The sequence below is a fragment of the Cariama cristata genome, unplaced genomic scaffold, assembly GCF_000690535.1.
Source record: "Cariama cristata isolate BGI_N322 unplaced genomic scaffold, ASM69053v1 scaffold22894, whole genome shotgun sequence".
Taxonomy (NCBI): Eukaryota; Metazoa; Chordata; class Aves; order Cariamiformes; family Cariamidae; genus Cariama; species Cariama cristata.
Genome location: NW_009611568.1, coordinates 41,709 through 57,354, shown reverse-complemented (window position 1 = coordinate 57,354; position 15,646 = coordinate 41,709).

The window sequence follows — 15,646 nt, the reverse complement described above, 5'->3', positions numbered from 1 at the left end:
TGGAAGATTTTTTTTAATTTTTTTTTTTTTAATAAAGATGACCTGACTGCGTGCTAGTCAGGCACACAGCCTTTCTGGCCCCATTCCTGCCTGAGACAGTCATACCAAGACAGTGATCAGTGACTCCTTGTACCCTTCTTACCAAAATACTATTTGCTTTTTGTGGTTTTTTGTTTTTTTTTTTTTTGCTTCCTGTTCATGCGTGTTGAGAATGAATGAATACATTTTGTGTGATGTGTACTCCCATGTGGTCTTCATGAATTCTTTGCAAATGCATAGGAATGTTGGCAATGATTCCCAAATTTTGGGTAGCCTGACAGTTGCTGTTATAGAGGATTATTGGCTTCATAACAACTCCTGTATCCAGGTATTTCAGGGGTCCTTTGAAATCTGGGAAGCAACAGCTTCAGTGCCAGGGCCTGACTGGTCACATGTGTACTAGAGAAGCTTCACCAGTATAATGAGACCATCAAGCCCTTCTGATAGTGATTCAGCTTACGCTGTGAGAAATGGCTTTTATTCTTATGCCTGGTAGTAATTGCCTAAATGAAGTGTTTTCAAGGGTAATTCTAGGCCACTATAATTATATGTATGCTGCCACTCTCACCAGTATCAAAATGTCTTTAAAACAATTTGCAGAGCTCACCAGTTGGTTACTCAGGAGGAGGTCCTGTGCCTGTTCCACATGAATTAGTTCCTTTTTTGGCAGTGTTTTTAGGTGATAGAAAATGATACTTCCTCACTGATCACAGTTTTTCTTGGCAGTGCAGTGACCCTTAGAGACTTCTTAGAAGTCTGTCACCCTGCCTTTTTTTTTTTTTCTATTAACTATGATATCCCAAAGGGAGCAGGAGTCCTGGAGGACGCTTAAACCTTGGTAATGAAGAATGGATGGGTATCTGTAAGCTGTGAGGCAGGGTGGAAGATGCGTTTGGAAGGGACAGTGGGCTCTGCACTCACGTTGCTTGCGGCCGAGCTGCAAAGAGCATCCTCAGCTCTGCTGCCAGGCAGTGCTGCTCTGCCGCACTTCCAGCAGAAATGGTGTGCGCAGTGACGCTGCGGCATGGAGGCTGAGCTGCTCTTCTCATCTATCCTGAGAAGCTGTTTTGGTCTGGAAAAAAAACTTCATCTTTTTTTTTTTTTTTTTCTTGTTTAAAAAATGTTTTATTGAGGTTGCAAAACAAGCACAAGACAACCTTCAAACACCAGCTTTTAAAATTGTGTTGCACGGAATTTCTCAGGCAGATGAAGGACACATTCACCGAGCGTTAGATTTTTTTTTTTTTGTCAGTAGTAGAAGGATAGTGGAGGTTTTTCCTTTGGCCTTTCACAAGATAAGTGGTTATTTTTTCCCCCTTGACTTTAATTGCTTCATTCTTCTTTATTAAAGACAGCAGTTTCTTAACAATGAAAGCAATAAAACAGTTAGCCAGAGAAGCTTATGTTCTATTAAAAAAAAAAGGAAAAACTAAGAAATAGAATATAGTTCCTTGAGTGGTATATTAACCTTTGAAGAAATTCATAGTAGAACAGGAATATGAACTTTAGACTTTACATGAAGGCAGGAGAAATACTGTCAGTACTTCATCCTTATAAAATAAGAACTGTTTAGGTAGAAATATTATTCAGCCTTTTATGGAGGTCTCCAGAATATAAATCTGTGTACTTTCTCTGATTGGTAGGTCGTAGTTGTTGGGGAAAAAGATTGAAATGGCTTGAAACATATGCACCAGAAAGCTTGATTCGTGACCTAAGCATTTAATTGCCTGAACTGAGAAGTGTTGTAATGCAAGTATCTTGCTCTTCTGTAGTTTGATTTCTTTGATGTCATGTATTAATATTTTCTCAGATCTCTAGCCTTCAAGCGTCATTCTGGGCTGTGGATTGATTGCGAACATGGCACTTCTGCTGCTATTTTTATCATGTCTCCACGTTAAAATGAACTGCTTATGTAGAAGCCATCATCAGTCACCTTGTTGGCCTAAAAATGATTTAAGCGTATACAATCTTAGTATTCCCAAAGCTTCCAATAAGGACAACTCACAGAGTTTAAATCCTGATCCTGAAGCATTTCCCTTAGTGAAGTCTGAAGTTGTTTTATCCTATCATATATCACTAGACTAAAGTTTTCTTTTGCATTTTTAAGAGAACCCCAGGTCTTCCCAGCAGCAGTGACTCCAAATTGCTTTTCATAGTCCAGGGCCTTAGCTTTCAAGACTGGCACTCGCCTTTCCATAAATCAAGGGATTTGTTACTCACTTTTCCTGCAACACGGTTCAAGGACCCTTGTGAATAAAAGGTGCAGGGAAAGCCAGGGTGCGGGGAGCGGACATGCTGCGCTCCCAGGGACTGATCGGGAGCTCTGGTGCCTCCAAACTCAGAGGTGCAGTTGCAGCGGGAGGGGGATCCTTTTCTCTTCTCTGGCCAAACAGACAAGGAAGGACTGCAGTGATATCTGTGCAGCTCTTAGAAAATTCCATCCTTTGTATACTTGCATACCTGTATACTCATCATTTTTAAGGGATGAGCAGTCACATCTCAAAAATGACAGCCACTGCCTCTTCCTCTGAGCAGCTGCAGTAACACAATTTGGTGATCGCCATCATCACTGGCTTAGTAAGGAGCTTGGTTGAGCAATGCTGTGCTGTCTTTCTCATGCAGTGGCTAGATGAAGAGCAATGAGTTTTATTACTGGTGATTCCATAATAAAAGGTAGAAAACAGCTTTCAATCTGTCTGCAGGGCAGTGGTGGTGAGGGAAGGGTCTCTGTTTTACTCCAGACTGGCTGCAGAGTCACTGCAGGGGACGTGGCCTCGGAGCTCTTACTGCTTTCCCTGTTTCTTCCCTGATTACATCTTCATTTGAAGGAAAATCAAAACATTTAAACTCTACCTGAGGTGAATATTTAAGAGGAGGAGTGTATCAGATGCCAGTGTATCAGGCTGCAATGGAAAATATTGGTCCCTTCATTAAACGGAAAGTTACTCAATGCTGACTCAGAAGATCCAAAGAGAAACGGCACCACTCAATCCCAGCATGTGTGGCTCAGTGAAGGAATTATATGGAGAAATTCATTATATTGTGCTAGGCAGGAGGGTCAGACAGGTGAGTGAAACCAGCCTCTTCTGACTTTACTGTGTTGAATAAGATCGACGTAAGAAGCATTACCTGAAGGGTCCAGGAAAATCAAGTGTACAGCCTAAAAATAAATTAGGATGAACTACTGAAACTAAAGCAGATCAACATGTTGTTTTGAAAATAAATGAATGCCTGAGCCTGTAATGATTCCCACTGTGTCCTTCTGATTGAAGGTCTTGAACAAGTGGAGGGATGTAGGACTTCTCCACTGCTGTAGTGGATGGACACTTTTCTGTTTGTTTGCAAATACCAGGCACTGACCTAGTGTAGCTCATACACAAATGCAGAAAATGTACATAAAAGGCCTAATGTAAAAAAAAAAAAAATTAATTGAATTCAACTTGAGGTCAAGGGGGAAGCATATGAACAGCTTAAATTTAAAATGATGTAATAAAAAAATTTTTTTAACAAAATTCCCAATTCTGGGAGTCGTGGGGGAAGCAGGGCGTTATGTAGAAGGTTGCCTGCACATTGATGAAGGTATGTGGCAGTATTAAGGCATATTTCTGAAGAGAAACTCGGATATATCTCCCTGAGGAAGCGTGACAAATGGTCCTATAGAGCAGTAAAATCTTAGACATAATCTACACTGGAGCTCATGATCAGTGTAACTATTCTGGTGAATTCTTCGAGTATAAGAGAACTAGCAAAGGGAGAGAAAGGTGACAAGAGAGAGCAAAGGCATGGAATGAGAAGAAAGAGGAGGAGACAGTAAACAGTTTAGGACTTTGCACTTTGGAAAGGAACCACTTGGAGGACAAAAGAAAGTAAGAAAACTTTATGAAAGCATGACTGACACAGAAGGTGAGTGAAGAATAACCAGCATTTCTGAGAGCATGAGGACTGTTTGACTATCCAATAAAAATTTACCTCTAAATCAGACAGAAGGAAGATTTATTTTCTACAGTGTTCTCTCAGTGTTAGCTATTGCCCAAGAATGATGTGGAGGCCAAAAGCACAGAGATGTCAAAGTTAGAAAAATAAATGGAAGAGAGATGAAAATGTTTGTTGATAAAAAATAAAATTATGATAGTAAGTAGAGTTAAATTTGAGGAAACATGGAAAATTTTAAATTCAGTGTAGTGAAGTAACGCACCTGGAGTACAGCCTCCACTGTATGTATACAGCGATGAGCTCTGAATTGGCTTTCCATTCATAGATGAAACTTAGGAGCTATAATAGGCAGTTCTACTAAAATATTAACTCACTGTTTGGAAAAGCAAATTGAAGGTTAGATGCTTGTGGAAAAATAATAGTGAACAAACTAGGAAACATACTGCTGTGTAAACCCATAGCACACCCGTGTTGTGAATGCTATGTGAGTACTGGTCTCATCGTTCTTAAAGACACAGTGAAACTGGGAGAGATCCCAAAAAGATTGACAAGAATGATCAAAGGTATGAAATTAGTTCCTTGTAAAGAATGATACATAGATCAAAACTCTTCAGTCTCAAAAGGATATCTTTGAAGAGGATATGATGGAAGCATATAAAGTCTTAGCAGCATGGAGCGTATATGAACCCATTATTCACTGTCTCTTCCGACAAAAGGACTAAGACCACCAAATGAAAGTAGTGGGTGGCAGGCTCAAAACAAAGTGAGATATTTATAAAGTGGGAACAGGACCTTCTCCTTTCTCTTTGGCACTGAGGTTTTAATCTGTTGGAATAATTCCCTGGATATAGACTGATTTATTCTGCAGTTAACACTTCATCAAAATGCTGTTCACAGGGCTTTGAAAGCTTAGCTCTAGAGCTCATAAGAGAAATCTTATGAGAAATCCTTTCGAATGTTGGAGGAGGGATATGAAGCCTGGCAGGCTGAAACAGCCCATCTGATCATTTTTCATTGGGCAAAATCAGTGCAACTCCTCAACAAAGTTTTTTGGTGGAAATTCCTCGTGAAGTCAAATACAGGTCGTACAGATCACAACATACACCCTAGCCCTGTGGCTGGTATTTTGGGCCTGTTATTGAAGTATTAAAACTTCTGTGACAGCAAGAGCTAATGTATCCTCCTTGCCTGATGGTGGGTTGGGACATGTTCTTACAGTTGTGGTAGGTAGTTCCAGCTTCAGCTACTACAGAAATAATACAACAATAAAATACCAACCAGTGGCAGTAGTGTTGTTTTGGGATTGCTCCATGGGATTTAGAAAAGGACAGGCTGAAGGAGAAGGTTCTGGATTCGTGGAAACTGGACATGGTTCCCATGTACAAGAGCTATTTATTTGTGGTTTATTACCTGTCATTTGTTGTGTTCACATATTCATTGACAAAATTTCTTACCATTTTAGGCTGATTCAGAGCGCCTTGCTAAACATTTCTTTACTTGATTGTGAAGAGAGATACCACTTAATCTCTCAGACTGCTCAGGTGAATCGTGCTTTGAGTTGTGTTTCAGTTTAGCATCTGCTCCTGACCTGGAGAAGGGCTTCTGCTTTTATTTTCAGCTAGTTAAATAAAAGATACTACTGCAATCCGCAAATCTTTGAGATATGCGAAGGTTGAAAGACCAGCAAGAGGAGTGGTGGGGTCTGTTGGTGTTGCCTGGACAGCCCCTGTGTTGGAATGGCTGTTACCTGTGCTGAGCTGCAGCCTGAGCACGTGGCCTCGGGGACCTCGCTCCCCAGGAGAGGCTGGTGTCTGCCTGGGGACACCTCGCTGCTGAGCGGGGTCCAGCTGGGTCCGAGGCCCAGGCAGGCTCTTGAGGTGGTGAGGGAATATTCTGTGGTAAGGTAGGTTGTCGTCATTTTACTTTTAAAGTATTATGTATGATCCAGAGTAATTGGATTACTGAGGCTTAACAGATACCTAATTGTGTTATGCTCTGTGGGTGCTCTTAGACCTCTTCACCAGGCAGCTAAAACTCATTAGCTTAAATTGCTGTGAAGGAGGCCCAAAAGCGAATCTATGCTTTGGTTCCATGATGGTGGCTTAAACTAATATGATATTCTTTACAATTGGGTTTGGCACCTGTTAGTACCACGATTGACCTGACTAATACTGTCTTAATTACATCTTATGGTATGACTACCCTTCTTCAGAACATTTTAAGTCTCTTTTGAGGGTTTCTTTAGAATTCATGGCTGTAACATTGCAATACTGGACATGGGGTAGGTAAATATATCTGCCATTTTCTAAAAGGATAAGGCAGTGAAGCTTGGAGAGGGAGGGGAAAAAAGGTAATATTGGAGTGAATAAGACCAATCCAGAACTAAATAGGGCTCTCATTTTATTTCTGAGATGACTGTATCAGCGGTGTCTTTAAACTAAATTCTGCTTAAAGGTTAATATAGGAGAAATGTGCATGTAATGTTACAGGAAGGAAATACTAAAACCAGGTAAAAATATTTGATCATTTCTCTCCAGGTGAGTGTTGGCATGCTGGCTGTCTTTAGAGAAGATAATGGCAACAGGCTTTTGTAGGGTCAAGGCTGGTGTTCTAACACTTGCCATTTGCTAAGGGCCTTGCATTGGGAAGGTCCTTCTCTGGTCAGCACACGCTGACTTCTGGAAAGTTGTGACTGCTCAGAGCTGTTGAAATGGTTTGTTGGAAAGAGTCTTTGATTTAGCTTCCAGAATGTGTTACTTTATATTGAATAGGTTTTGTTTCATTTTGTCATGTGGGGATGAAAGAGTGTGTATAATAGGTAAATTTCATAATTTTTGTGACTGTCAGGGAAGGAGAGGCACCAAACTAGATTTCATGGGTAAGGCTGCCTTACCAGTTTTTCTGCAGCACAAAGCCTGAGAATAAATAACCTCTGTGTTTGGAAAGAACAACAGGGTTTCAGTGTGCTGGGGAAGAAACTTCTACAGGTCCTGAGACTGACGCTCGTCTGAAGTATGCGTGGATGTATGAGCAAAGAGGAAATATCACTAGGTGCTATTCTTTTGCTGTTTCCTAGGCATTTGCTCTTGAAGTGTATCGGACTGGATCTTGCACTGCACTGATCCTGTGCAGTTCTTCATGTGTTCTTATTCTGGAGAGTATTGAATGTTTTTCTGGGGTGGGGATGAATTTAATATTAAACTTGTTATTTTAACATATTAACATCTGCCCTGAAAAATCTACCAGGAGATGAATTTCTGCTCCATCTACACCTTTAATGTGAAGTATCTGACTTGATTCCTTATTCATTATTAAACAGCTTTAAAAAGGGGATTTTTAAATAGTACTGATATATGGCTGTAAGTCACTACTTTTGGATTTTAATTTTTCTTTTTATTATGGCCTGATTTTTTTCACGTTAAAAATCTTGTTGTTCATACATCTATCTTCCACTTGCAGCAAGGGAAATTTCCATTAGATAAAAGGAAACAACTTTTGCGACGAGTGGTGTGTAATGCTGGAATCTACATAATTAGAGATTTTCAAATCTGTAAGGCCCTGAGCAACTGGATTCAGCTTTGAAACGACTCCTGCTTGGAGTAGGAGATTGTGCTATATGACTTCCAGAGATGCCTTCTAGCCTACATTGTTCTGTGATTGCATTCAAATCCCATAAATGGAAACGTTGCAACGTCTCTGCTGTGCCATCTTCACCTGCAGAAGAGGCTGTGAACAGACTTCTGAGAAACGTCCTCTTAGTACTTCTTACTTGAGGAATTAGTTTTAGACTTTGGTGTAGTCAGCATTATCCTTCACTGTCACCTTGGTGTGGTATGTCCTCTTTGTCTCATGCTGGTTTCTGGGGAATGAAATCAGGAATTAATCTGTTGTAACCAAGTCTTTCTAAATGTGGAGGGCTTAAACGTGAAACCCATGTGATGGTTCAGCTTCACTCAGAAGTGGAGTATTGAAACTAAATCATTTGTATTGAGATCTTCAGCTACTTTTGAAAGAAGTGAAATCTCTGTGTTTTAACATCTTTAGGGCTTTGTGTACAATAACGACATGTCCTAGTTGGAGTGTCCATGGCATCATGGATTTCCACTCATAAGATATGTGATGTGAAACTCTTTTAACCTTGTGAATGTTTTTGCTGTATCCCAAGTATACGAAACTGAATTTCACTTAATAGGAATCGCCTTAAGTTACACTCTTGTTTCTTAATGGAAACTAAGCTCTGAGTTGGTCTCCACTGTGGACTTTGGTTTGGAGAAGTTTGAGTGAGGGGAAAGAAGAGGAAAAAATTACTTTTACATGAGAGATATTGCAGCAAAACCTATGCAGATTCAATCTACCTTTGTAAAAACTGTTCTGTTCTTGGTATAAGTTGTTTACCCAGTCCAATTCACTCACTAGGTAGCTTTGGCTTCTAAGTTTGACCACAGAAATTTTAATGTGAGTCAGTGTGGGGATGAATGAGGAAAGGGAGGGGAAGAAAGATGGAGAAAAAGGGAAGCAGAAGGTTTTTTTCCTGCCTAAAATGCCAGTGGGGCTTGGATTTGGAGGGACAAGATATCACCAGGGCAGGAAGCACCTTCAAGAGGATGTGTCTGTCAGACTTTGGCAGATCTTGGGCATTAATGGCCAAGGCTTTTCAAGGAAGATCTAAACTCGCAAGTGTTCAGAGCCAAGAACAGCTCCTGGAATCTGTGGAGAGCAAACTGGGTTTGGGTGCACATGGTACCCGGTAATTAAGTCATAGATTCCTCCTTAGTCCTTATCTGACCAAATTTGGGAAGGCATATTTGGTACAGAGTGCCATCTTCATTTGGCCTCCAGCTACTTTCAGAAAGACATTCCTAATTTGATGGAAAACATCACTTTCCTTCCAAAGATATTTTAGGTATCTACTTTGTGTGTAGTTTTATAATTGACTTCAGACAGAAGTCATTCTTATCAGTAGGGATTTGAAATCAGTTACTGATGGCCAGGAATCAGACCCTAGAGAGTTCCGTGAGGCTGTGCTGAGATTGTTAAGCACTGCTCCATGGGCCTGGCAAGGGTGCCAAATTACTCAAGCAGCCACGAGTGGCAACGATCAACAGAGCTCAGGCCCATCATCAGAAAGAGCGCCTTTTCTTTTTTTTTTTATTTTGGGTAAAATACCACTTGGTCATAGGAGCTTATGAACGAGCAGCAGTTGCCTCCCCTGTGCCCCCTCCTGTGCTCAGAGCTGTGCAGCCACACCAAGCAGTGGCATCCGAGAGAGACTCTGAGCCCATTTTGCTGCTGAAACCTCAGGAGCAACTGATATTGTTCCTCAAATAGTTAATGCATTTTGCAGGAAAAGAATTTGTCTGTCTTTGTTCTTGTCTGATAATCTGACCAACGCCGAGGAAACCCACATGAACACATTATTTCTAGGCAGCTGCCACCCAGATTCAAGCATCCCGTTTATCATCAGACTTGCAGAATTTAGCCAAAAGTCGGCATACCTGATGATATCGCAGGCCTGGTGTAGCATGATTCTGCTCCTGAAGAGAGGATTTAAATAATTTGTCACTGACGGATGGGTTTACTGGCAAGGGAGGGAGGGCAGGCATCTGGTTTTGGGGTCTTGTATTCCACCATCAGCTGTATCAAAAGGAGGCCATTTCTCTCACCTCTGCATTTCACCAGAAGGTGACTTAATCTGGTGATAGGGAGGGACTCAGCTGCCCAAAACCTACCATCTTAGCGTATCTGGTTGGGGGGGTACAGGGAGGTGGGTCCCTGCTCCGGTGATGTTATTTCACAATTGAAGAGTAACTCGCCAAATTTAGGCCCAGTCAAAACCAATTTGGTGCTGGTGGGCAGGTAATTCTGCAGTTTCCTCGTAGGCTGAGTGCCCCGAGCTGTGCCAAGGAGCTTTGCTGCTACCTGCTTGTTTCAGCATGTACAGAAATGCATTGGAAAGGCTTCAGATAAAGTGTGTTAGATAAAGATGGGCATAAGACAGATGCTGTTTGACCTGCCCAGCGGTGCATCTCGTCATCCAGTTCTCCAACACTGGCAGTGGGAGAAGCTGTGAGCTGGGCAGCTTTCTGCTGCTTTTCCCCATTGCTCTCCCAGGATCCACAAAGGTTGGGCTATGGGTACTGGCGGATATATCCATTTTATTATTTTTTTTGCCCATCTAGTGTCTGTTTGCAGACCTGTTCTCCTGAATGTATCAGACCATTTTTTTGAACCTCCAAAACCCTTGAATATCTGAGCTCTATTAATAGTTCTCCTGAATGGTGGGTCATATCCCCCTCTCCTTTCTCCTCACTCCCACATCACACTGGCTACGTTGCTCCTGTGATCACAGGGTGGGCTGGTTCAACTCACTAAAACAGCAGAAAGGAAACCTGTGCCTTAGGAAAAACATCCCTCACCCCAAAGTTTTACAAATACAACAAGAATAAAAATGTGGTTTTAAATTAAACTCTTCAATGAGTTTTAACTTTCAAACATTTTCACAAGTACTGAACCACCTGATGTTTCTGTGGATGCTGTGGATGCTCTGTCTGCAGCACGGATCGTGCCACGCTGGGATTTCACTGGCACCTGTGGCTGATGCCAGGTATTTGCTGGGTGCCTGCGATGGCTCTACCACTCTGCAGTGCCCTGGTACATCGTGGTGGTTGGGTGGGCTCATCTGCTCTGTAGCTGGCTTCCTGCTTGTGACATGTTTGAGTAACATAGCAAGTAAACAAGTAATTCAAACTATCGGTTTGAGCATCCTTTGCCAAGGGACCATTGGGATTCTTTCTTTTAGTCCTCTTAGTTTTCCATTTGCATTTGGTTTGCCATGCTTTGTGGGACTTCCTGTTTTGCTCATCTGGACAAAGTTCCCACTTCTTTTAAATTCCAGCTGTTCCCAGGATAGCCTCCTTAAGCTTCCTATTGAGTCATGCAGGGTTTGTATATAAGGTCGCTCTGTCTTTATGCTTGCATAGTGGCACACAGATTACCTGGGCTTCCCATATAGCATTTTTAACAGTCTCCAGGGTACTTGTAGGATTTCTTCTTTTTGTTGCTTTTTCTATTTTTTTATTTTGTTTTGACAAGTTACCTCATTTTTTTATGTTGTTCCTTTTCTTGAAATTGAGTGTCTATGAGCCAGTTTTGCTGGCTTTCTGTCACACTACAGCATTTAGCCTAATTGTATTGTTTCTTCTATTGAAAAGCAGATCTTCCACTAGTATCCTTCAAAGAATTGTTCCAGTGTAGCCTATTCTACAGGATAATGCTTCCTAAAAGAGCAGCTGTGACAGGCCCTGCTTCAGTTTGCTTCTGGGAAACAGGTCACTTGGAGTCCTTGTGTGCCCACTGTCACTTGAGGACAGGGTCTTAGACAAGTACATCCCGGTGAATGCTGTGGAGTTAATGTCTCCGTACCTGGGCAGATGTACCTTGCAGGGAGTTGATAGCCTTGGGCACGCTGAGCAGTCTCAATGTAGTGCTGAAGAAGTTGGGGTTTTCCGTCCTATGTCTCTGTTGTATTCATGCAGGTATTTACAAACTGCTCCTGTGACTCCTAAGGGAAGATGCTCACAATGGCTGGAAGAAGATGTGGTCAATTGCTGCATCCCATATCTGTTTCCACCCTCTCTGAAATAAGAAATTATTACCTGATTTATCACCATTTCAGAAACTTGTTACATGAATGCCCATGCTGATGCATGCTAGATGTTAATTTATAGCCCTGGTTACTTGTATCCGGGGAGCACCATGAAGATTGTAGCAAGTTAACTGCTTTATTTGTATATTTGCCTACTCTTTATGTTGTACGTGATCCTCAACTTAGACTGCAGGATTTGGAGCTGACTCCAGAGCTCATTACATGTCTGGTCCTCATTACATGAGCTGGTCCTGATGTTTATGTGATTGTCTGATAGGCTCATTCAGTTCACTAAAACAGCAGAAAGCTAGCCTGGCAAAAATCAGCATTGAATCTGCTCACATTGCAGTCAAGCACACCAGACACTGCTTAGGGCAGGGTTTGGGTCACGGCTGCAAGGGGATGGAGGAGCAGAGAAGAGAGCTGGAGGGTCTGATGTTCCTTTTCAGAGGCTGTGAGGTGAAACTTTAGTTCCTCTGTATTCTGAAATAATACCCTACAACAAGGCAACTCAGATTAGCAAATGGAGTTCTGTTTTATATTCTGTATACGCACTATCTAAATTGATTAGATTTAGCATATCTTGAAGCTAAGTGCAGGCCCTGTGTATTGTCTGGCAGTGTCATAAGCATGTACGTTATCCACTCCATGATTCAACTGGAGAGCTAACACTGCCAAAAACCCCAGTTTCTTATAATCAAATCTCAAAGCAAGGTCTTTATACTTGACAGATTTAGAAAAAAAGTGATACACAAGGAGCCGAAAGGAGCCTTTTCATCAGTCATTTCACTGATGCAAGTGAAACCTAGTCCTGGAAGGAACAACTGAGGAGGCAGTGAGCAGATCTGACTTGCCACGTTACTGCGTAATCATCAACCTAGTGCAAGCAAAGGAGAGGAAGGAATTTCTGGCTGGTGTAGGGAGGAAGGACGGGAGCATCCCTTTTGGCAGCAACCCACAATTGTATTAAATGAATAATGAAATTACATCCTGAATTGATTCTGAGTTGCCTTATATCCGTTACTGGTTTTAACTGTGTTAATTTAAATTGCCTCTCCTCTGCTGGGCAGCTGCCTGAGAAGGGGCATAAAATTCAGCCTGACACACACAAGGATGTTTTCTGCTTGGAAATTAATTCACAGACTGGAAATGATGGAACGGACAGCAGAACAGCAGTTGTGATGGATTTGAAGTAATGACACATACTTGAGAAGAGATTGTCCTTCAGATGATGCAGGATGGGCAATAAGCCAAACTGAAAGAGCTTGTTCTGGGAAGCTCCAAGGGGCAATGCTGCATGGGAAAGATGCATTTAATTAATGAGGAAGAAGGGGGGGGGGAAGCAGATAAAAAAATATCATTGTAACAATTTGTTTTTCATAGTGTATATGTGTTCCTAAAATTTATGTCAATCCTATGAATGCCCCTTTTGCAAGTGGTCTGCAGTGAGAGCAGATTAAAAGAGTGAAACTGCATCCTGAGAGTTAAATCTGTCTTCTATGTACATCTGTATTCTTTTATTTAATAGACATAATTATTTAATACTAAACAATATGTATTTGCTGTGATAAACTTTAAAAGGTCTGTCCCATGTCTGGTGGATAACTTGGAATTGGAGATGTTGAAATGTTTGATCAGCTTTTGCTTGCAAGTATACTATTTTCTGATGGCCAAAATCCATTTATTCAAGTTTGAATGAAGTAAGAAGAAAAGTTTGGTTTTGCTCTGTGAAGACATTAGTAGAAGTGATTTAGATGTATATATATATACAGCACAATGAAAGGGTGTTAGTACCTGAATGAGCTGATACCAGAAGCAGTTGTGTTGTCTTAGCTGCTGAGGAGCAGAAGATAGTTGTTCTTCCTGAACGAATTCTGCACATGGATGCGATGATTTCTGTACCCACCTTGAGCTAGATTTATCCAGGCTGCACTACATTGCACTGCACATGTCAAGAGATGTGACCAAAACTACTTGGTGCGATTCCTTCACTGCTGAATATATGTTATTACATCAGGTTTAGGTTGTACAATTTATATGTATGAGTGAACACAAAAAGTTTAAGGTAGTTTTATTTTACAATGAAAGTGACTCTATAAACTTTTCATATGCATTTGTTCTGAGTATTTTTCTTCCATCCCAATAGCACTTCACACAAATGAGTTAAAAAAGATCAATCACAATTGCATTACAAAATGTGAAAACTGAGATCTGACTAAATGTTTGTTTAGCTATACCGTAACTTAAATAGTGGTTCCTCCCACACAGCAAGAAGGCTCAGTTGGATATAAAGGTTATATTTATCAATGCAATTTAATGTTTGGTAGCCAGTGAAAATGCAACTTTTTCAATAAGATAAATAAAATGCAAAATCAGCATTAAATTTCAGTAAACTGAAATGTGCTGCTTGATGATAAAAATCATTGTTAAAATCTCTAATTAAACAGATTTCCAATCCATCTTGCTCTGGAACACTTTATTTTGCTCAATGGGATTCCTATTAACATTTGATTAATTTTTTTTTTCACTTAAAATGTAAAAACGCATAGTCAATTAGTAGGAAGCATAGTTGAAACAAAGCAGAAACAAGCTTGAAAATAAAACTGCAGAGGAAACTGAGGGATCTGGTGGAAAGCAGTCAGATTTAATCATAAGCTGCTTAAGAGTAAGTTGCTGTTGAAGAGACCGATCTCCCGCTTGCTTTGTGTCAGATGGACGGCATGTGCTTGCAGAGCAGCTGAGTTCAGCTACGCATATTGCTGCCTCGGTTTGGGTGGGAGCTTGCAGGTGCTGTCGTGGGGCGGGTAGAGAAGATGATGTGGGGAGAAGCTGCAGTGAACGCAGTGATGGTAGATGCTGCCCATGAAGAACTACAAATGTTTTGGTTGGGGCAAGTGCCTGACTGAAGCCTTCGAGAGCCATGTCGGTGGGACCTCGTGAACCACGGGGGCTGTGGAAGCAGGTGGCTCAGTAGAGAGGAAAGCATCTTTCAACAGATCCATTTGGACATGTCCTTCACCATAGAGCTGGTAAAAATGGCTCTGTGGTTTAGTTTGAGCTGTGTGAGCTGCTGACACTGGATAATCCATGTTGCTTTAGAGTGGTGCCACTGGGCAAGAAAGGGACATGGGAAAGTGATGGGAATAACATGATTGATAATAACAGCTAATGCTTATTTCATTTGCAGTGGGGAGCACAGCTTATTAAAGGAAGTGCTGCAAAGCTATTTGAAAGAGATACCATGACCAGAAAAGACTCAGAGACTATAATTTGCGTCATTTTCATAGGAGAAATTTCTCATTCCAGTGTATATCCTGGGTATCCCCACTCTAAAACTTCTTGGACTGTACCGTACAGGGGAGCTCAGCATAGTTCAGTGTTTTCATGGGCACTGGTCCAGGTAAAAACAATTTGATGACTTTTACCTTTTTTTCTTGCGTTCTTGCTTCATCAGCCCCATAGTTGATGCCTCTTAATTCAAATGGTGCCTCGGGATAATGTCCTGCTAGCTGAGCTCAGTTACACACATGGCAGTGTGACACTTCTTGTAATTAGAATTGGACTCCTTCTCCAAAATTATTAGAAAGCTGGGCACGGACCTTTTCCTTATGAACACGTTGTTAAATGTCAGTCTCATTTAAACTCCTGAGAAAGTATATTTAGCAGCTGGCATTTCTGCCCTGGGTGTAGCCCAGATTTAAAGGAGGTAAAAGCATGCTGTGTTACGAAGCTGCTGTTGCTCGCGTGCAGTAGCTGATACTGTGCTGGTTAAGCGGAATGTAATTCTCTCTGCAGGCTCGTGGTTTGTCTTGGTGGTGGAGTGCCATGTGGTGCTTTCCCAAAAGTATGAGCTGGAATGCAAAGTGAGTAACCTAGGAAAATATTTTGAAAGTGAATTTGGACCCTTTGTCTGTTTTGCTGGAAGTTTACTGTGTCAGCTGGCATTTCAGTCTAGAAGATGGAGTGGTCTATGCAGGTGGTTCAGAAGCACGCTGCGTTCAAGAGGCTTACTAAGGACTGAGGAGCAAC